The sequence below is a fragment of the Notolepis coatsorum genome, assembly GCF_963971535.1.
Source record: "Notolepis coatsorum genome assembly, chromosome: 1".
NCBI lineage: Eukaryota > Metazoa > Chordata > Actinopteri > Aulopiformes > Paralepididae > Notolepis > Notolepis coatsorum.
The window spans coordinates 1,003,672-1,025,514 of record NC_140165.1 but is presented as its reverse complement, the minus strand read 5'-3'; positions in this window follow the sequence as shown (position 1 = coordinate 1,025,514).

Genomic DNA, 21,843 nt, shown 5'->3' with positions numbered 1-21,843 from the left:
TCTTTTTGCAGTACATCATAGAAAAGGTAAGGGCTTCATAAAAGGTCGCCTGATCAATGATAACATAAGGCGAATACTGCACGTACTAGATGCAGACAAAGAGGACACCACACCTAAGGCGATACTATCCCTGGATGCTATGAAAGCATTTGACAGGTTGGAATGGTCGTTTCTATGGGCAGTATTAGAAAGGATGGGGTTAGGAAAAGGATTCATTGATATGATTAAAGTACTATACAAGGACCCATCGGCCAGGATTACAACAGGCACATTCATCTCCGATATCTTTCCGGTATCACGCTCAGCCAGACAGGGTTGCCCTCTTAGTCCCGGACTATTCGATCTATCATTAGAACCTTTAGCACAATTTATAAGACAATCCCAACACATAGAACCAATAGTAATCAAGGGCACACATCATAAAATTAGTTTATATGCGGACAACGTAATATTGTTCATGCAAAACCCCAACAACACATTGCCGCATATACTCAAGTTGATAGAGAACTTTGGTGATTTATCGGGATTTAAAATAAATTGGCCTAAGTCGGCTTTTCTTCCTCTTAACACCAGTGCAAAAAAAGACACAACCCTCCCAGGTGCAATACCCATGGTCAAACATTTCAGATGCTTGGGTGTGGAAATATTTCCCACCATAAGACAAACGGTGAAGCACAATTACACAAAAATACAGAACAAAATCAAAGACGACCTGGACAGGTGGGCAAAACTTAAAAACTCAGTACAGGCAAGGGTATCAATAGTTAAGATGGATGTATTACCAAGAATCAATTTCTTCAGCTCAATGCTTCCGTTACCTCCTCCAGAGGGCTACTGGAAAAGATTACAAACCTCCACATACAAATTTATTTGGAATAACAAACCACCTCGCATAAAAAGATCCACCGCACAGAGAAATAAAGCAGACGGTGGCATGGCAGTCCCAGATTTTTTACAATATTTTAAGGCCTTCACATTAAGACCATTGAAGATATGGTTTGACCCCCAGGCTTTGGTATCTTGGAGAGAATTAGAAGAAAACATAGTAGCCCCACAGAGACTGAAAGACATAGCACACACTAAACTTTCAATCAAGCATTGTGAGCGAGAATTTGGCCCAATAATTACCCATGCAATCAGAACATGGCGGGAAACACAAAAGAAATATCCTAACCCTCAAGAATGGCATAATCACACTCCCATATTCAATAACAATGCACTCTTAATGGGAAAACGACCTATAAGATTCCCTATATGGGAAGAGAAAGGCATACACTCATTAGGGGATATTTTTAATAACAAGGGCCTCTGTAGTTATGTCGAAATATGCATAAAGTTTAACCTCACCGAGTCCACATGGCTTTTTTACATACAGTTACGACTTTGTATGAGATCTCACGGTGTTCCATTACTCATACCAATTGAACACCACAGATACCACAAATTTTTCTATGAAAGAGATACATTGGGAGGTTTTGTATCAGGTTTTTATTATCAATTACTAACGTCCTCGTATGAAACCCTTCAACTAGACACTGTCTGGAGGAGGGATATACCAGACCTGGAAAATGACTTTGATTGGCAAGGAGCCTGGGCAAATGTCCGACTTACATCAAGGAACCCGGATCATCAACAAATCAATCTGAACTATATTCACAGGACATACTTGACTCCTATAAGGCTGTGCAAAATGGGGCTTATACAAGACTCCAAATGCTCCCAATGTACAAATGGGGACGAAGGAACATTTATGCACATGTATTGGGACTGCCCACCAGTTAAGGCATTCTGGAAAGATGTGTCCCAACAATTATCAATACTCGTATTTTGGAATATACCTGTACACCCCGCGGTATTACTATTGAATGATGTTTTTGAGTTTGCAGTGAATCCACAACTAAAAAGATTGGTTTTATCGGGTATCACAGTAGCTAAAAAACTGATCGCATCACGTTGGTTTCAACCGGAAAAAATGTGCCGAAAAGTGTGGTTTCTTACATATCTCGATGTGATATATCAAGAAATATCTACAGCAAGAATTCTGGGACTCAATGAATCCAAAATGTCAATGTGGTTAGAAGTGGTGGAGAGAATAAAAGCTAGCTTATAATGGTAGTGTCTGGTTAGGAGTGAGGGATAATGGAGGTACTATCCAAGAGGGGGTCCGGGAGGGGGGGGGTTTGAGCTGGAGCATATGTGTGTAGGGTTTTAGAAAATAGGTATTAGGGGTATATTATATACTAACATTTATATAATTGTAATTTCGCTGGATATACACTGTATACGGTTAAAATGTTATTATAGACTATTTTTGTTTTATCCTGTTTCTGTACTTGCATATATTTTAACCACCTTTACTGAAAGGTGCACTGTGTTTTCTCACGCAGTTGCAACCCTTATTTCGATGAGTTCTTAGTTCTATATTATATATACGGTATATATTATTTTTAAATATTTTTTTCTATTAATTCTGTTTAAACCAATGGGTTTTTTCTTCACAGTTGCAGATAAAGATTAGGCTACACTAATATTATAGTATTAAAACTAGGGATGTCCGATATTATCGGCCTACCGATATTATCGGCCGATATCGGCATTAAAATGTGATATCGGAAAATATCGGTATCGGTTTTAATTTTTTTTTACATTTCTATAGAAATTATGTCCGATATTATCGGCCTACCGATATTATCGGCCGATATCGGCATTAAAATGTGATATCGGTTGATATCGGTATCGGAAATTAAGAGTTGGACAATATCGGTATATCGGTATCGGTAAAAAAGCCAATATCGAGCATCCCTAATTAAAACTGATGAGTTATATTCATTAAAGCAAGTTGATTTAATTGATTTAGTTGGGCTGGGTCAGTGTGTCTCCTCTCTCCTTGTCTCCTCTCTCCTTGTCTCCTCTCTCCTCAGTGTGTCTCCTCTCTCCTTGTCTCCTCTCTCCTCAGTGTCTCCTCTCTCCTCAGTGTCTCCTCTCTCCTCAGTGTCTCCTCTCTCCTTGTCTCCTCTCTCCTTGTCTCCTCTCTCCTCAGTGTCTCCTCTCTCCTCAGTGTCTCCTCTCTCCTCAGTGTCTCCTCTCTCCTCAGTGTCTCCTCTCTCCTTGTCTCCTCTCTCCTTGTCTCCTCTCTCCTCAGTGTCTCCTCTCTCCTCAGTGTCTCCTCTCTCCTTGTCTCCTCTCTCCTTGTCTCCTCTCTCCTCAGTGTCTCCTCTCTCCTTGTCTCCTCTCTCCTTGTCTCCTCTCTCCTCAGTGTCTCCTCTCTCCTTGTCTCCTCTCTCCTTGTCTCCTCTCTCCTCAGTGTCTCCTCTCTCCTCAGTGTCTCCTCTCTCCTTGTCTCCTCTCTCCTTGTCTCCTCTCTCCTTGTCTCCTCTCTCCTTGTCTCCTCTCTCCTTGTCTCCTCTCTCCTTGTCTCCTCTCTCCTTGTCTCCTCTCTCCTTGTCTCCTCTCTCCTCAGTGTCTCCTCTCTCCTCAGTGTCTCCTCTCTCCTTGTCTCCTCTCTCCTTGTCTCCTCTCTCCTCAGTGTCTCCTCTCTCCTCAGTGTCTCCTCTCTCCTTGTCTCCTCTCTCCTTGTCTCCTCTCTCCTCAGTGTCTCCTCTCTCCTCAGTGTCTCCTCTCTCCTCAGTGTCTCCTCTCTCCTTGTCTCCTCTCTCCTTGTCTCCTCTCTCCTTGTCTCCTCTCTCCTTGTCTCCTCTCTCCTTGTCTCCTCTCTCCTTGTCTCCTCTCTCCTCAGTGTCTCCTCTCTCCTTGTCTCCTCTCTCCTCAGTGTCTCCTCTCTCCTCAGTGTGTCTCCTCTCTCCTTGTCTCCTCTCTCCTCAGTGTCTCCTCTCTCCTTGTCTCCTCTCTCCTTGTCTCCTCTCTCCTCAGTGTCTCCTCTCTCCTCAGTGTGTCTCCTCTCTCCTTGTCTCCTCTCTCCTTGTCTCCTCTCTCCTTGTCTCCTCTCTCCTTGTCTCCTCTCTCCTCAGTGTGTCTCCTCTCTCCTTGTCTCCTCTCTCCTTGTCTCCTCTCTCCTCAGTGTCTCCTCTCTCCTTGTCTCCTCTCTCCTCAGTGTGTCTCCTCTCTCCTTGTCTCCTCTCTCCTTGTCTCCTCTCTCCTCAGTGTCTCCTCTCTCCTCAGTGTCTCCTCTCTCCTTGTCTCCTCTCTCCTCAGTGTCTCCTCTCTCCTCAGTGTCTCCTCTCTCCTCAGTGTCTCCTCTCTCCTTGTCTCCTCTCTCCTCAGTGTCTCCTCTCTCCTCAGTGTCTCCTCTCTCCTCAGTGTCTCCTCTCTCCTTGTCTCCTCTCTCCTCAGTGTCTCCTCTCTCCTCAGTGTCTCCTCTCTCCTTGTCTCCTCTCTCCTCAGTGTGTCTCCTCTCTCCTTGTCTCCTCTCTCCTCAGTGTGTCTCCTCTCTCCTCAGTGTCTCCTCTCTCCTTGTCTCCTCTCTCCTTGTCTCCTCTCTCCTTGTCTCCTCTCTCCTTGTCTCCTCTCTCCTCAGCGTCTCTCCTCTCTCCTTGTCTCCTCTCTCCTTGTCTCCTCTCTCCTTGTCTCCTCTCTCCTCAGCGTCTCTCCTCTCTCCTTGTCTCCTCTCTCCTTGTCTCCTCTCTCCTTGTCTCCTCTCTCCTCAGTGTGTCTCCTCTCTCCTTGTCTCCTCTCTCCTTGTCTCCTCTCTCCTCAGCGTCTCTCCTCTCTCCTTGTCTCCTCTCTCCTTGTCTCCTCTCTCCTTGTCTCCTCTCTCCTCAGTGTGTCTCCTCTCTCCTTGTCTCCTCTCTCCTTGTCTCCTCTCTCCTTGTCTCCTCTCTCCTTGTCTCCTCTCTCCTTGTCTCCTCTCTCCTCAGTGTGTCTCCTCTCTCCTCAGTGTCTCCTCTCTCCTTGTCTCCTCTCTCCTTGTCTCCTCTCTCCTTGTCTCCTCTCTCCTCAGCCTCTCTCCTCTCTCCTCAGTGTGTCTCCTCTCTCCTTGTCTCCTCTCTCCTTGTCTCCTCTCTCCTTGTCTCCTCTCTCCTCAGTGTCTTCTCTCTCCTCAGTGTCTCCTCTCTCCTTGTCTCCTCTCTCCTCAGTGTGTCTCCTCTCTCCTTGTCTCCTCTCTCCTTGTCTCCTCTCTCCTCAGCCTCTCTCCTCTCTCCTTGTCTCCTCTCCCCTCAGTGTTCGTCTCCTCACCGCGGGCACAGAGCGTCTTCCTGCGCCCCAAGCGAGCCAACTCCTTCTTCGTGGAGGAGATGCTGCAGGGCCACCTGGAGAGGGAGTGCTTCGAGGAGCGCTGCGACTACGAGGAGGCGCGCGAGTACTTTGAGGACATCCCTAAGACCGTACGGTGCCCCCCCCTCCCCTCCCTAAGACCGTACGGTGCCCCCCCCCTCCCCCCTCCCTAAAGGCCTCTGCATGCTACAGAAACTTCAAAGCAACTGCAACACAACATCGACAACGCAACGGTGTTGCAGACATTCTGCCTTTATGCTTCTGCAACATCGACGCGCAAAGTTAGTTTAACTAAAGTTAGTTTAGGTTCGTGTTAACGTTAGATAATGTACGAAATAAACGTATTTCCGGTGCTTTTAGACGTCGCTCTTTTATTTTGAAATCCCCCGACCGGAAGTGTTATAGTGTCTGTTGCTAGCAGCTTAACTTCTGTCGCCCGTTTCTGTGCTTTTCGAGCTCAGCTAACGTAACGTCATTAGTTTCCAATGGAGAGGAGAGAAAGACCGCGGCTCACATGCAGCTCAAACTACCTGTTGGAATACATTCATTGATTGATATTTAACTTGTCCCTGTGTGTGTCCAGTAATTTCGACTAGCAAACGTTGTATTTAACGTTACCTCAGGATACCATTGTATTTAGTTGGTTAGCTATGTAGCTAATGTGGATATAGCATTTTGAATAGCACCAATGCTAGCTGGCTGGCTACAGCTTTATTTACTAAATTATGGAGGCTTTTTAATCGTCAAGGTAAGAGAGGATTTGTCATGATCAACTGAAGGCGTATGCTATGGAACAATATGTGCTTGGGTTTTCAGAAAAAGGCCAGCTATGTGACGCTAATTATTTAGCATCAACGCTGGCTGGCTACAACAATGGAGGATGGTATTCTCTGCGGGACCAATATTATTCTATGACAGCCCCCGCCCCCATTCGCTAACCAACCAATCACTGCTACGCAATATCAACGCAACGGTTGTTTAGATTAGATTTTGGAGACAGGTACGCAACATCCTCGCAACACAGTCTACAAGACCCTCTGCAACAACCGCGTTGAAATCGCGCCGATGTTGTGTTGAAGTTGCTTTGAAGTTGCTGTAGCATGTAGAGGGCTTAAGACCATACGGTGCCCCCCCCCCTCCCCCTCCCTAAGACCGTACGGTGCTGCTGGCTCACGCTGAACCCGCTAGGCAAAGCCCCCCCCTCCCCCTCCTCCGTATAGCACTTTGTTTAATTATTATAATTTTTTTTGTCTGATGTTTAGGGTTAGGTTTACTTTATTTGATCAAGGGGGACAGCGTACATTAATAAAACATTTTACAAATGTACACAATAAAAATTTCGCAGAGTACATTTGACTCAAACTGAGTACATTTGACTCAAACTGAGTTTTTACTCAGTTTGAGTCAAATGTACTCACTTTGAGTAAAAATGTACTGTGTAAATGCACCCAATTTGAGCCAAAAGGCTAATTTCCATTGGCAGTCCCCCCCCCCTGCCAGAAGGTAGAGGCTAAAATCCTGTGTGAAAGAGGGTCAGCAATACAAACAGAATAAAATCAAGATAAATAACATTAGAATAAAAACACAACAAAAGCACATAGAACTTACGACACGTGGTTGGAGTTGAGTGTGTGGGGGGGGGGGGGGGGGGGGGGGGGGGGGGGGGGGGGGGGGGATGGGGCGTAGAGGTTAGGGATGATGGGTACAGAATCTGGTACTTTTTTTTAAGGGTATCGACCGAATCACGTCGGTACTACAGAGTACCGAATCACGTGAGATCCACCGGTGCTACATTTCGGTACTGTAAAACAATTGTGTGGTTACACTTTTAATACAAAGCTAGATGCAGACAACGCTCGCTGCAATATTATATATTAACACTATTGTTCTAAATAAATAATAATAATGATAATAAATCATTTGAAGTTTGGACAAATTATTTTTTACAACCGAAGTAGGTAGATTACAGTTTTGAGACTAAAGTACTGAAAAACGGTACCGTTGGGTACCGGTATCGATCCAAATGTGAACGGTACCCAACCCTACCTGGCCACACACCCACCACCTCGGGTGTTTTTTGTCATCGAATGTTTTTAAAATTATTTAAAGATTCAAAGACAGAAAAATAAGACAATCATGTTCATTCTATTTAGAGTCTAAAGAATGTAGGTGGATTCTGAGTATTTTTCTTAAAACATGCCTTTTCACTGATAGAACGAATGTTCCTTGGAAGGTTATTCCATGACCTCACAGCCCTGTAATGTGTTTTTCAGGCTATTTGTTCTAGGTAGGGGTAGAGTTCTTGTTCTGACAAGAACAAGTTGCAGGTTGAAAAAACCCTCAGCTCGGAACTAGGCAAAATCTGCATATGGCTCGCTGATAACAAACTATCATTACACATGGGCAAAACAGAGTCCATTCTCTTCGGTTCAAATAACAAACTCAGCAAGACCGACGGCTTCTCGGTTACAGTGGGTGACAATATTGTCACAAGGAAAGACGAAATTACCTACCTGGGTTCCATCCTAGAGGCAAATCTTTCCTGTGACAAAATGGCATCCAATGTAATAAAAAAAGTCAACCAACGAACTCGATTCTTGTACCGGATCTCCTCTCTGGTAAACAAGAATACCCTGAAGACTCTGGCAGGAGCACTCATTCAAGGGTACTACGACTATGCGTGCACCTCATGGTACCAAAGCACCTCAAAGGCGCTTAAAACAAGTTTACAAACATCACAAAACAAACTGGTCAGACTACTACTTGACCTGAACCCCAGAACCCACCTCACCCCTGCCCACTTTGACAACCTAGGATAGCTTAGAGTAGACGACAGAGTACAGCAACTTGCAATGGGCCTGGTCTACAAGATACACTATACGACTAGGTACCCATGTACATGTCAAAATACTTCCCAAAGGTCAGTGAATACCACAACCACTACACCAGAGGAAGCTCAACAAATCATGTTAAACCCAGATTCGGCTCAAACAAGGGACTAAACACGTTTCGCAATTATGCCACATCAATGTGGAACGCCCTACCCAAAGCTGTAAAGGAATGTGAATCCCTACCCACATTCGAAACCGCTCTTAAAGAGCACCTACGGGAGGCTGCAATTTGAAACTGGCCACCGTAAATGCCCAAAACCCCCACCACCTCCTAATAGACAGTCTCCTCCCCACCGCATGTATATATTCCCTCCCCGCCGTATGTATATTTCTCTCCCACCCACCCACCCCCTCCTAATGTACAGTCCGCTCCCCATCATATGTATATACTCTGTCAGGATCTAGGGGTAACAGTACTGTATATTTGAATAGCGTTTATGTCACAAATGTATCAGTACTAAATACCTATATGTCCCTATGCCATAAATGTCATGTATGTTGTGTATGTCATAAATGTCTATATGAATTGAAAATAGGGGACCCTGATGTAAACAAGACAAACGTCTTTCTCAGGTCTGCATCCCCTTAACAATTGTGTGTATTGAGCCGTACTGTATTGTACCCATTCTGCAATCTGTTAAATAAAGTTTTCATTCATTCATTCATTCATTCATTTCATTCATTCATTCATTCATTCATCTGCCCTCTGCTGGCCGCTCTGGTACCATGCGTGTGTTTCTCTGCACTGTAGCTCATGTGTTATGGTACTGCTATGGCACTGGTACGGTACTGCTATGGTACTGTTATGGTACTGTTATGGTACTGCTATGGTACTGCTATGGCACTGGTACGGTACTGCTATGGTACTGCTATGGTACTGCTATGGTACTGCTATGGTACTGCTATGGTACTGTTATGGTACTGTTATGGAACTGTTATGGTACTGCTATGGTACTGTTATGGTACTGTTATGGAACTGTTATGGTACTGCTATGGTACTGCTATGGTACTGCTATGGTACTGCTATGGTACTGCTATGGTACTGGTATGGCACTGCTACGGTACTCGTACGGTAGTTCAGAATTTTGGACACTTAGACCTGTTTCCTAGCTAGCTAGCGATGATGTCATCGATCGGTGGAGTCCTTTCTCAGCACAATCCACGTTGTTCTTCATGCGGGACGCTCACAGCTCTGGCTGCTATAGCAACAAAAACAAACAACGCAAACTCAACGGGGGCCCACACTCCAGTCTGTACGAGCCCTGGAAGAAAAGGCTAAAACCTACTTTGGGATGCACTGACGTTATGGGAAATGCGCTTACCGTCTTCTCCAGAGTCAGACAAGAATATAGATGCCAATTTCCTCTCGTGTGCGTTCAATAGAAAGCTATCCGGCTGGGGGCTATAGCCTAGCTTAGCACCAATGAATGGAAGCAGATACGGATCAGCTAGCCTAGCTTAAAGAGATGTGTTTTTGGCCGACAGCTATAGGCTCGCTGGTGTACGTATCCACTTTCATTCATCTGTGCTGAGCGCAGTGGCGTGTTTGGTTCGTTGTGACCCCCTACATATCAAGCATAGACAGAATGGTGAACTTTGACACATAATAATGCTTTTTATTTATATTTATATTAGTGCCGTCAGGCGATTAAAAAAATCTAATTAATTACAGGATTTGTAATTAATTAATCTAATTAATCACATTTTAATCGCATAACCACGTTATGCATGATATTCTATATTCTATAATCATATTTCAAATGGCATGTGTCCGGATGGCAGAATTCAGTACTGTATCTACAAAACCTTCTGTTTAATCATCTTCCATCTATTAATTTGCTTAGATTTTTCAGGTCTGGTCAATTTTAGCATGGTGTTATTCACAGTTAAAGAAAAAATATGTAATTGATATTCTCATTTGGTTCATTACAATTTACTCAAGCCTAGTAACAGACACAGTATTTCTGACACTGGGAATACATTCCCTGAGATCCATAGATGTTCCCTACCAAGAACATGCAAATGGACATATTAAAAAAAGTCTGTAAATGTGTATTCTACGTTCTTATGGAATGAATGAGATTGAAAAATATTTCAATAATTTAATTTTAATTTTTTTGTAATTAATTTTGAGTTAATTTTCATAATGCGATAATTTGCTGTGTAATTAATTAATCTAATTAACGCGATAAACTGACAGCCCTAATTTATATGCATTATTAACTTCAAATATGCATTATATATTTTTTATTATTATTATCTTTAGCATTTTTACAGCTTTATTGGTCACGCAGGACCGACAGAGGAGGACAGGGCGAACGGGAGGAGATGTGGGGAAGACATGTGACAAATATCCCCGGGAGCGGGAGGCGAACCCGGGACGGCCGCGTAGGTGTGCGAGGCAGAGGCACTATGCGGTGCGCCACGAGGGCGCCCCAAATATGCATTATTTAACATGAAAAAAAACATCTATACCGAAGCTTCAAAACACAATAATGTATTTGTATATATTATATATATATTATTTCCACGACTCCACACCCCCCGAAATCATCTTACGACCCCCTCAGCGGTCCTGAACCCCAGGTTTAGAACCACTGAACTAGTCAGAGCTGTGAGCGTCCAGCAGGGAGGACACTGACATTGCACAATTTTATTCAAGGACTTTCAGGTACTTTTCCAAGCACTATTTCTCATTTTAAAAGGGTATCTAAAAGGATACAATTCGTTTTAAATACTGTTTTTGTTATAGAGAAAAAAAAACTGATACAATATTTATGGCTAAAACCAATTTCCCACAATTAGTTACACTTTAAATAAAAACAAACATGCAATTTCTTGATTCAGAACATTTGTATCGTGGATGAGCAAAACTTTCAATGCGCATGGTTGATTTGAATTTCAAGGACTTTTTAAGCACCTTGTTACAAAAATGGGCTGTTTTCAAGGAATTCCAGGCCCTGACTCAAACATCAAGCACTTTAAGCACTTCAAGGACCTCGTGCGAACCCTGGAGTCAGAGCTGAGACAGGACTCTACCGGTCAACATCACCGGTAGGGAGGAGATGGGGGTCGGAGTCCAGAATTCTGAGCGTACCCTTAACTATAATGTTTGTTTATTTTTCCTATATGCCCTGCTCTCTCAGAACTCCTTCTGGACCGTTTATTATGGTGAGTTCCATTCCTTTTGAAATCCTACAAATATCCTCTTCTGGGTGTTCTATGTTTTCATTTATCCTTGCATCCCTCTTTCCCCTCTGCTCTTATTTATCCACCCATCCATCCTTCCATCCATCCATCCATCTATCCACCCATCCATCCATCCATCTATCCATCCATCCATCTATCCATCCATCCATCCATCCATCCATTCATCCCACTGACTGAACCCTTTCCACTGAAGCCGATTACTATAAATAACACTAACTTTCCAGGAGATTAAACTCATGAAACAAGCACTTATGGACACATATAAGAGAGAGGAGCTTGAGCAGTAATGTGACTGCCTAATATATATATTTTTCTCATTTGGATATTTGGATATATAAAAAACTGTACTTTTATTTTTATTAAATTATAATGTAAAATATTGTAAGGAAGGGGCAGGGCTTGATAAGTTGTTTTACTTCCTCCTGTTCCTTCTCGAACACTTATTGTATGGAAATAGTCCTTTGACTATTTACCTTTTTGTTTTTTAAACTTGTTTTATGTTTCTATGTTCGAGACAAATAAAAATCAAATCAAATCAGGTCGTTAGATTAAACTCACGATCAGAGGTGCGTTGCTCATGGGACGGGGTTGCACTGTGAGCAGAAGCACGTGCACACAGTTATGTGACGGGGTTGCACTGTGAGCAGAAGCACGTGCACACAGTTATGTGACGGGGTTGCACTGTGAGCAGAAGCACGTGCACACAGTTATGTGACGGGGTTGCACTGTGAGCAGAAGCACGTGCACACAGTTATGTGACAGGGTTGCACTGTGAGCAGAAGCACGTGCACACAGTTATGTGACGGGGTTGCACTGTGAGCAGAAGCACGTGCACACAGTTATGTGCAAAGAGTATGAGTGAGTGAAGTATGAACAGGTATGTTTGGTTGTTTATGCAAGTATTTAGTCCAGCAGGGGTGTGTTACATTAACCCTTTCACTGCCGCACCACCAACCGGTTAACCCTTTCACTGCGACAATACACAGAAGGTTAACCCCTTCACTGCCACACAACAGCATGTTAACCCTTTCACTGCCACACTACAGACGGTTAACCCTTTCACTGCCACACTACAGACGGGGACCAGTGTGATCCGAACCCCTGTTTCCACGGAGCCAACTGCACCGACCGGATGGGGGGCTACCTGTGTACCTGCGCCGCGCCCCACTACGGACTCAACTGTGAGCTGGAGGTAGAGGAGGTCAGGGAGGTCCTCATCTCTGCCAGCCTCCCCACGACCCCGCAGCTCTCCACCCCAGGTACCAGAGAGAGAGAGGGGGGGGGGGGGAGAGGGGGGAGAGGGGGGGAGAGAGGGAGGGGGGGAGAGAGAGAGAGAGGGGGAGAGAGGGAGAGGGGGGGAGAGAGGGGGGGGAGAGGGAGGGGGGGAGAGAGGGGGGGGGAGAGAGGGAGGGGGGGGGAGAGAGAGAGGGGGGGGAGAGAGAGGGGGGGAGAGAGAGAGGGGGAGAGAGAGAGAGGGGGGGAGAGAGGGGGAGGAGAGAGAGGGAGAGAGAGACAGAGAGGGAGGGGGGGAGAGAGGGGGGGAGAGAGAGAGAGGGGGGGGAGAGAGAGAGGGGGAGAGAGAGAGAGGGGGGGGGAGAGAGAGAGGGGGGAGGGGGGGAGAGAGAGAGGGGGGGAGGGGGGGAGAGAGAGGGGGGGGAGAGAGAGAGAGGGGGGGGGAGAGAGAGGGGGGGGGAGAGAGAGGGGGGGGGGGAGAGAGAGGGGGAGAGAGACAGAGAGAGACAGAGAGAGAGAGAGAGAGAGAGAGAGAGAGAGACAGGTACCAGCTTGTCAGAATGAACGTATGCGCGCGCGCGCGTGTGTGTGTGTCTGTGTGTGTGTGTCTGTGTCTGTGTGTGTGTGTGTGTGTGTCTGTGTGTGTGTGTGTGAGAGCTAACATGATGGGACATGGACTTACCGTCTTCTCCAGAGTCAGACCAGAAGATAGATAACAGTCTCTGTGCGTTCAGTGGAAAGCTATGCAGCCGCGAGCTAGCCTAGCTTAGCACAAATGAACGGAAGCAGATACGGACCACTAGGCTAGCTTAAAACCCAGGGTTTTTTAGGCCAACAGCTAGGCTAGTGGCGGAAAGACCAGAGAAGCACTGTGCAACTGCGGCCCCTTTACCCTGACAGAGCGTTGTGCGTCTTCCTGCGTCAGATATTCCATCTTATTGTACCTTTTATTTTATTCCATTGTCCGTTAATCATCCCGAGGGAAATTTGGCACTACACAAATCGCTCACAGTAAACATTTAGGTAGACAAAACAAAGTCACGAATAAGAATAACAAAAAAAAAATAAGCCTAAGAATTAAATAAGCCTAAGGATAAAATAATAATAATAAAATACGGTCCGGGATTTACATTTCTTATGTTATGTATATACATTCTAATATAAAATATACAGTATACAGAAATAAGTGTACAGTGAGAGTAATATTGAACAATGTTGTTTTAAAAGTAAAAGTCCAGGAAGATGGTAACTGTCACTCTGTGCTCAGTGATGCAGTGAGGCACAGTGATGCATTGTAAAGTCTGATGGCTGTCGGAATGAAGGACTTCCTGTGCCGTTCAGTGCTACATCTCGGGAGTGTGAGCCTAGCACTGAACGTGCTCCTCCTGTCAGTCTGTTGCCAAGTAGTTTTCACATATCGTTAGCCTCATACGATAATTTTGCCTTAGTCATTTTTCAAGATTTTTGGAAAAGATGAAAAAACTAAATTTCCAGCAAATGTGTATGATTTTTTTTATTTATATTTTGAAAATAAGTTGCACTAGGTGTATCAACAAGTTTGCAAAAATACAAAAACACAACAACCATTGCGTAACAAAATAAGGTGACTTTTGAACAAAATATGTTGTGACATTTTTTCCTCATACATACATACGTGTCATACACTAAGGCAGTTGTTCTACTTGCCTCATGCGATCGCCATCTGTGTATGTAACGTTAAAATGCACAAGTCACACAAGTGAGTTAGGCAGATGTGGATTTTTGAACGTAACAAGTGTTCTGATTGGCTGAGGACATAGGCACTAAGCCAGCGCAATGAGTGAGAAGATTACAGTTACAGTTAGTAGAAATCTCAATTTGGTAAAAAAATTACTTTTTTAAGTAATTGCCTAACGATATGAGGAATTTGATTTGGTCGTTTGGTAAATGGCTGCATTTATATAACAGCTTTTATCCAAAGCGCTTTTACAATTTTGTTCCTCACATTTCACCCGTTCACTCACACACTCACACACCGACGGCAACCATGCAAGGTGCCAACCTGCTCATCGGGAGCAATTAGGGGTTAAGTGTCTTGCTCAAGGACACATCGACACGCCACCCGGGAGGAGCGGGTATCAAACCGAGAACCTGGTTTACCTGATTACCAGACGACTGCTCTACCTCCCGAGCCACTGTCACCCTCTGGCTTCAACCTAGTAGGTGCGACATTAACACATTCTGCGCCAGACCCGAGATTTCTCGGGTTTTCTATCGTTATTTCTTTTATTTGATATTCCCATTCATAATCCATCGAGGGAGCCTGTGTTATCATTGGGAATGAGTCTGAGATCGCAAACGTCCAATACCGCCGCCTTGCGGCTGGTATTGCACATCCTTTAAACCTCTCTGGCTCTGGCTGTGCGTCGATCTAAAAAGTCCGGGCCGGGTTTTCCTTGTCGGGCAGGAGAAGCGTTTATAACGCATGGATTGAGGATAATCAAGCACTCCCGGTTCATGTTCTTTGGTGGATTATGTTGGCAACACGATCGACATCAATACTTGGAATGGCGATCAGATAATTGGAATATTCTTTTTGGAGTACATCCTAGTCAAGGTAAGGGCTATATGGTATCAATCTTGCGTTGATCCAAAAATCCCTTCCCCGCGATCCGAACGTATGTGTGTAATGTGTGTGTAACGTATTCCGTTGGTGACGATCAAATAATAGAAAAACGACCCCCCCCCCCACCCTTTCATGCATTCATGATGAAACATAATACCGATAATATAGCGTTGATTTCAGATTGATTGTCGATACAGGCGAGAAACGCCACGGTTTTTAGTGAAATGCACTAAACGCTGCATAGCGTCGTTTTCTGGGATTAGACAGGATCACTCTAAAACTATACTCATATTCACCACGGTATAAAAACGGGAATGTATGGGTGAATTTCTTTTTTCTTTTTCACAAATTGAACGATAGATACTCGATGTCAAATGGGCAATAGTATTATATCCATAGCTATGATATATATTATAGTTTGAGCCCTGCAAACACCGCCATGTATTCCTATTCTTTAAAGCGGTGGCCTTCTTACCACACGGTACACAGCGGCCTCTGGCGTCCAATGAGTTAAAAACCATTTCACTGCCACGCGACAGAAGGTTAACCCTTTACTATCACACAACCGACGGCGATGCTCCATCATTAGCATCACTAGCTCCGCATCCGCGGAGCTAATGATGCTAATGATGGAGCATCGCCGTCGGTTGTGTGATAGCAAAGGGCTAACCTTCTGTATTGTCACAGTGAAAGGGTTAACCGGCTGTCGTGTGGCAGTGAAAGGTATTTCCACTCTATTCTAAAGACCCCGGCTCTGATTGTGGTCCTGTGTCAGATTTCTCCGAGTGCCCGACGGACGGCCCCGCGGCCTGCCAACACTTCTGCCGCTCTGAGGCCTTCGGGGCGTTTCACTGCTCCTGCGCCACGGGCTACAAGCTCCACGAGGACCAGAGGAGCTGTGTGGCGGAAGGTGAGGAGGGGGGGGGGGGGTTAACCTTCTGTAGTGTGGTGGTGAAAGGGTTAACCTTCTGTAGTGTGGTAGTGAAGGGTTAACCTTCTGTAGTGTGGTAGTGAAAGGTTAACCTTCTGTAGTGTGGTAGTGAAAGGTTAACCGTCTGTAGTGTGGTAGTGAAAGGTTAACGATAGGTTATGTAGATAACCTAGTTATATTAGTATAGGCTAAGCGTCCCGCTCTGAGCCTTACGAGATACTCATATCTCCTGTGATACCTAATGTATCTCCCACGAACAAAAACACATGCACCCCACCTGTATGGGGCCCCGCCCCTTATGGTGGCCACCGCCCATATAACCATGACCCTGGTCATGAAACACCCTTCCTCGCCAAAACCCGTCCCAGGAAAAGATCCCTCAAGAGGGAACTCAGGGCGCGCAGAGCGGGACGCTTAGCCTATACTAATATAACTAGGTTATCTACATAACCTATCGTTATATATCGTATAGCATCGCGTCCCGCTCTGAGCCTTACGAGATAATGGGGAAGAGCGGGCGCGAGACCCGACAGATGTACCCCCTGAGGACCCGTAAGCCCACATCAAGGGGTGCGGGGAGCCCTGTCACCCCATCCTTCCTAACGAAGGGGGGGGCGCAGTCAACTCCACCTGAATGCGAACAAGAGGGAGCCAGAACCCCTTGAACACACCGTACAGGCGGAACCACGTGTGACTCAACACACTGCGGCCCATACCCATACACTCCTGCTACCCGACCAAAGGACGGGAAGCAGGAAAGGCCACAGACCCCAGAACCGCCTGGGAGACAGAACCCCCGGTCATGTCCATGAGGAAAAACCTTACAAAGGAGCCCGGGGAGGACCATGAAGCTGCAGCACAGATGGCCTCCACCGAGGCCCCACCCAGGAGAGCGGCAGAGGCAGCCACCCCACGAGTGGAGTGCGCCCTGACGCCCCCAGGGGGATCCTGCCCAGCCAGCGTGTAGCAGAGGGTAACACCCTCGCACAACCAATGGGACAGGCGCTGCTCCGACAGTGCCTTACCAGCACGAGCCCCACCGTAACAGACAAAAAGCTGGTCGGTAACCCTGAAATCCTGAGTACGGCTGAGGTAAATCCCCAAGCACGGACTGCACATGACAGGTGAAGGCCCGCATCTAACTCACCAGTGTGAGGAGGAGGACGAAACGCCTGAACCACAATATCCCGGGAGCGGAAGGAACTCCGGATATTCTCCGGCACGAAAGCAGGATTAGGTCGCAGAGTGACACCGCAATCGGTCCGAAAAGACAGGCACTCTGGATGTACCGAGAGAGCACAGAGCTCACCTACGCGTTTAGCGGAAGTGACAGCCAGAAGGAACGCGGTCCTGAAGGACAGCTGTCCCAACGGCGCCCGCTCGAGCGGCTCAAACGGGGCCAAGGACAACCGACCGAGGACCAATTGAAGATCCCAAGTCGGAGCCAAGGAGCGTTGCACCGGCTTAACGCGTCGAGCGCCAAGCAGGAAACGCTTCACAAGAGGGTGGCTGAACAAGACATCCCCTCAAACCCCTCATGATAGGAGGATATAGCTGCTGCATATACCCTCACCGTCGAAGCCGACAGTCTATCAAGGAGAGACTGGAGGTAACTAAGGACAGCAACCAGGGGGCAGGAGCCTGAGTCCTGGCCCCCCGCCTTACACCACACTTGGAACATACGTCATCTGCCCGCGTAAGCGCGACAGTGGAGGGAGCATGCGCATTCCAGATGGTAACACCATCAGGATCAAGAACCTGCGCCCCTCAACGTACCCGTCCCAACAACTGACCTAACAGATGTATGGGGAAGAATCCCTGGCGGCACGGCATCGGTCCCAGACCTGCCTGGCCATGTCCAGACGCAATCCACACCCGTCAGGATGAGGGCCGCCCCGCGACAGTACACCTGCACCCACATTCTCCCTGCCGGGGATGTGGGGAGCCCTTAGGCCGCGCAGATGGAGGACGCCCATAGCCAGCCGCCCGCCGCCTGGTGCAGACAGGGGGAGCGTACTCCTCCTTGTCTGTCGATACACGACACTGACGTCGTATCGTCCGTCCTGATCAACACCATTTGTGGACCAGAAGGACCGCTTTCAACACCAACACATTGAACGTAGCGCAGACCGGGCAGCATGGTTTGCCAGCTGCCCCCTACTGCGTTGGCCCGACGCATCACCAGCGAGGGAGGCGTCGGTGAAAACGCGACGTGAGACAGCGCCGTAACCGTCCTAGGACGGAACCTCCCGAGCGTGTTGACAACACGCTCCGAGATGGATGCCCATAGCCCTCCAACCGTTGACTGGGAAGAGGAATACTCTACATCCAGTCTACAGCAACCCCAGGCTGGTAGAGACCTGCCTGGTACGAGACCTGACGATCCACCTTGACCGCGAAGGACCAGAACGTCATCAGGGCAGAACACTCCGTAACCCCGGATGACGCAGAGGCCCCAGTGCGGCCTCCACGCACTTGGTGAAGATGCGGGGAGCCAGAGAAAACCGAACGGCAGCCTCTGGTACTCATACGCTAACCCTGCAAAGGAAGCGTAGGTAAGCCCTAGGATGGAAGATCGGGGACGCGCATACGCATCCTACAGGTCTATGGAGGAGAACCAGACCCCCACCTGACAGTGTTCAACAGGTAGGAGACGATCCAAAAAATGCTGAACCTTCCCATGGGACAGGTCCAGCCTGGGTCTTACACCCCTCCCTCCCGACTTCTCGGGCAGAGAACACCGGGAGGAGAACGCCACGACGATGGCTTGCTTCGTCCACAGAGATTGGATCTCGTCGACCAGAGCTGTCCCTGCTGGAGACCCCGACAACAGGGTCTGTACCAAACCTGAAAACGGGTGGGGTTGTGTAAACACAAGTCCCCGCCTCACCATTCTCTCCATCTACCTCGACATATGGTACTGCCGTAGTCATATGTGACGACACTCCCAACGCACCCGCCGTCACGTGGCGCAGGTCCGCCAGGAACTGTAGATAGTTGGCCCGGTCCCCCCCGCTGTGCGAAGACAACCCTGGAATCGTGCGAGGAGCGCGTTCCGTGTCGGAACACCTGACCCTGACACCACCCACGAGGCAATCGCACCCAAGGGGGAACCCCGACAGAAAAGGGCCTGTCTGATACGGGGGGCTTCCGATCAAAAAAGCCCCCCCACTGAACACCCCTCCAGAACATGCTGAAGGAGTTGTCCTGCAGCCGGACATGCAAGGTGTAAGGCCCCCATGTTCCTACACACCGTAGCCCTGCAGTGATATCACTACCACCCCAAACCATGTGAGCTGCGACCACCTGCCAATATTCCAGGAGTGGGAGCACCAACATGATACCTGGCCTGGCGAAGGCGAGGCCGGGGAAGCCCGCACTGTGTGCCTCAAAAGGTTTCGAGCCCCCCTGCTGACAACACTTAAGTTGACAGACGTAACACCAGGCTCAACCAACACAGTTCAAGGTGTGGGAGCCGCTTGACAGCACAACATTCTCACGGACAGACCCAGGCTCAGCCATCAACTGGGTGTCAGCCCCTGTCTCCATGAGAAGCGAAGAATGGGGCCGCATACGCTTCAATGAAGGTTCGCGGCCCGCAGCCAAAGGAGAACGCTCAGAGCCCCGCTTCTGGGGATACCAGAGAGAGGATTGAACGGGGAGCGGGCTGCTCGCGGCAAAATGACGACGGAGTGGTTTACCAACACCGAAATCACCCAAAATGGCCGATCCCTCGGCCGCCAAGACTGTCGGCCTCGCGATACCCTGTCGATTCTCCAACCAGGGCACCACTGGCGGGGGAAACATGGCCGCCTGTCGAGGGCCCCGTCATCGCCGCTGACGAGGCCGTGCTCTCTCTTCTTCTGGCTGCGCGGTGTGAGGCGGTGTAGGGCCTAGGACAATACCGCCCGCGCTCCAGCAGAAGACCAAAATCCCCTGCGGAGAGGGGAACCCTGAGCGGTTATAGCCTGCGGCTGGGTCAAAGCTAATAACGTCAACATCCTCGACGGAGTGGTTTACCAACACCGTGCGCGATGTGTCGACGTCGGCCGGCCCTCAAGGCCCCTCCACCAGACACCATTTCTGTAATAGAAAAAACACCAATTCGAACACAGTTCTAATCGTTGCCAATTCCATACCGTGGCGGTACAAGCCTTAACAGCCCACCAGCCACTCGCCAGGCCGACCCATGGTGTCGGCCGGGCGGGGCATTGTTTCAATATATCAAAAACAAAGGACTGACGTTAACATGGAGCACCAGTGGTGATTGCAAACAGCACCCTCCACTGTGGTGTGGACCATGAAAAGGTTAAATGAATAAAAGAGCTAAACCACAAAAACTGTAGAATGAGCAAACCCATACACACAAAGTTTAAGGGGAGACGGACCAGACCCGTCTTCATTCAAAATATTCACAACAGAACACCAGCCCTAGTTTAGCCCATTTACCAAAAAAGGTAAACAAAGCCCCCCCCCCGCACTACTCCCCCAGTATACCGATTGACCGTCAGTATGAATGGTTTGAGAGGAGAGAAAGCTGTAGCAAGACAGACCTTCTCATAGCAGAGTGACAAAATGAAACAATAGCCCCCTACACAGGGCCGCCCCAGGAGATGGGGGGCCCCGCGTCTAAAAACGCACAGGGCCTCACATTTCTCCCAAGCGGCCCTGCCCTTATACTACTGCAGCCTAACGCCAGGCAATGTGGAACCCAAGACAACAATTGCCTGTGCACAGACACGCAACATGTTTACCATGTCGGCTGGACCCATAGCCCCACTACCCGACGCCAACCCAGATGGGAACACCGTTCAACAAACCCCGCCGGAACACAAGGTAATACCTGGCTAGAACCTAGCCACGACCTACCCCGTTGTCAACCCATTTACCCGAAAAAGGTAAACAGAACTCAAAACCCCACAACAGCTACCGACTGACCTTCATTGATGAACCGGGCAAGAGGCGGGAGAGTGACAACATCTCACGGCGGAGACATTAAAACAGCATAGCAATTAGCAGTAGTGATAGCATGCGGCAGTAGCGATAGCATGTTAGCATAGCTTTAGATGTTTTAGCAGCACGCCCAAGACAGCTTGGAAACCGTTCCCTGCAGAGAACGTTCACCAAACCATCTTGCCCCTGGCGCCAACACACAACAAGGTTGTGTTAACAACACAAACCAGCATTACTAACACTAATACCCATGCCTGAAGACACAGGGCCTACCTGAGTACAAGCTGGCCCGACAGCCAGCCTTGTACAGCTGAACCTCGATGTGCAGTCATCAAACGAGGAACATCACAGGCCCGTCGTGTCGCCGAAAACATGCGTCGAAGATGCCAGGGGCCAGCAACCTCCGGTAAGCTTCCAACACTATTAATCTTCCTTAATCTTTTCATTCCGCTAGCTCGTATGGTGCACGCATCCAACACGCTGGGACGAAAATAGAGGAAAGGGTGTTTCATGACCAGGGTCATGGTTATATGGGCGGTGGCCACCATAAGGGGCGGGGCCCCATACAGGTGGGGTGCATGTGTTTTTGTTCGTGGGAGATACATTAGGTATCACAGGAGATATGAGTATCTCGTAAGGCTCAGAGCGGGACGCGATGCTATACGATATATAACCTTCTGTAGTGTGGTAGTGAAAGGGTTAACTATCTGTAGTGTGGTAGTGAAAGGGTTAACCTTCTGTAGTGTGGTAGTGAAAGGTTAACCTGTAGTGTGGTAGTGAAAGGGTTAACCTTCTGTAGTGTGGTAGTGAAAGGGTTAACTATCTGTAGTGTGGTAGTGAAAGGGTTA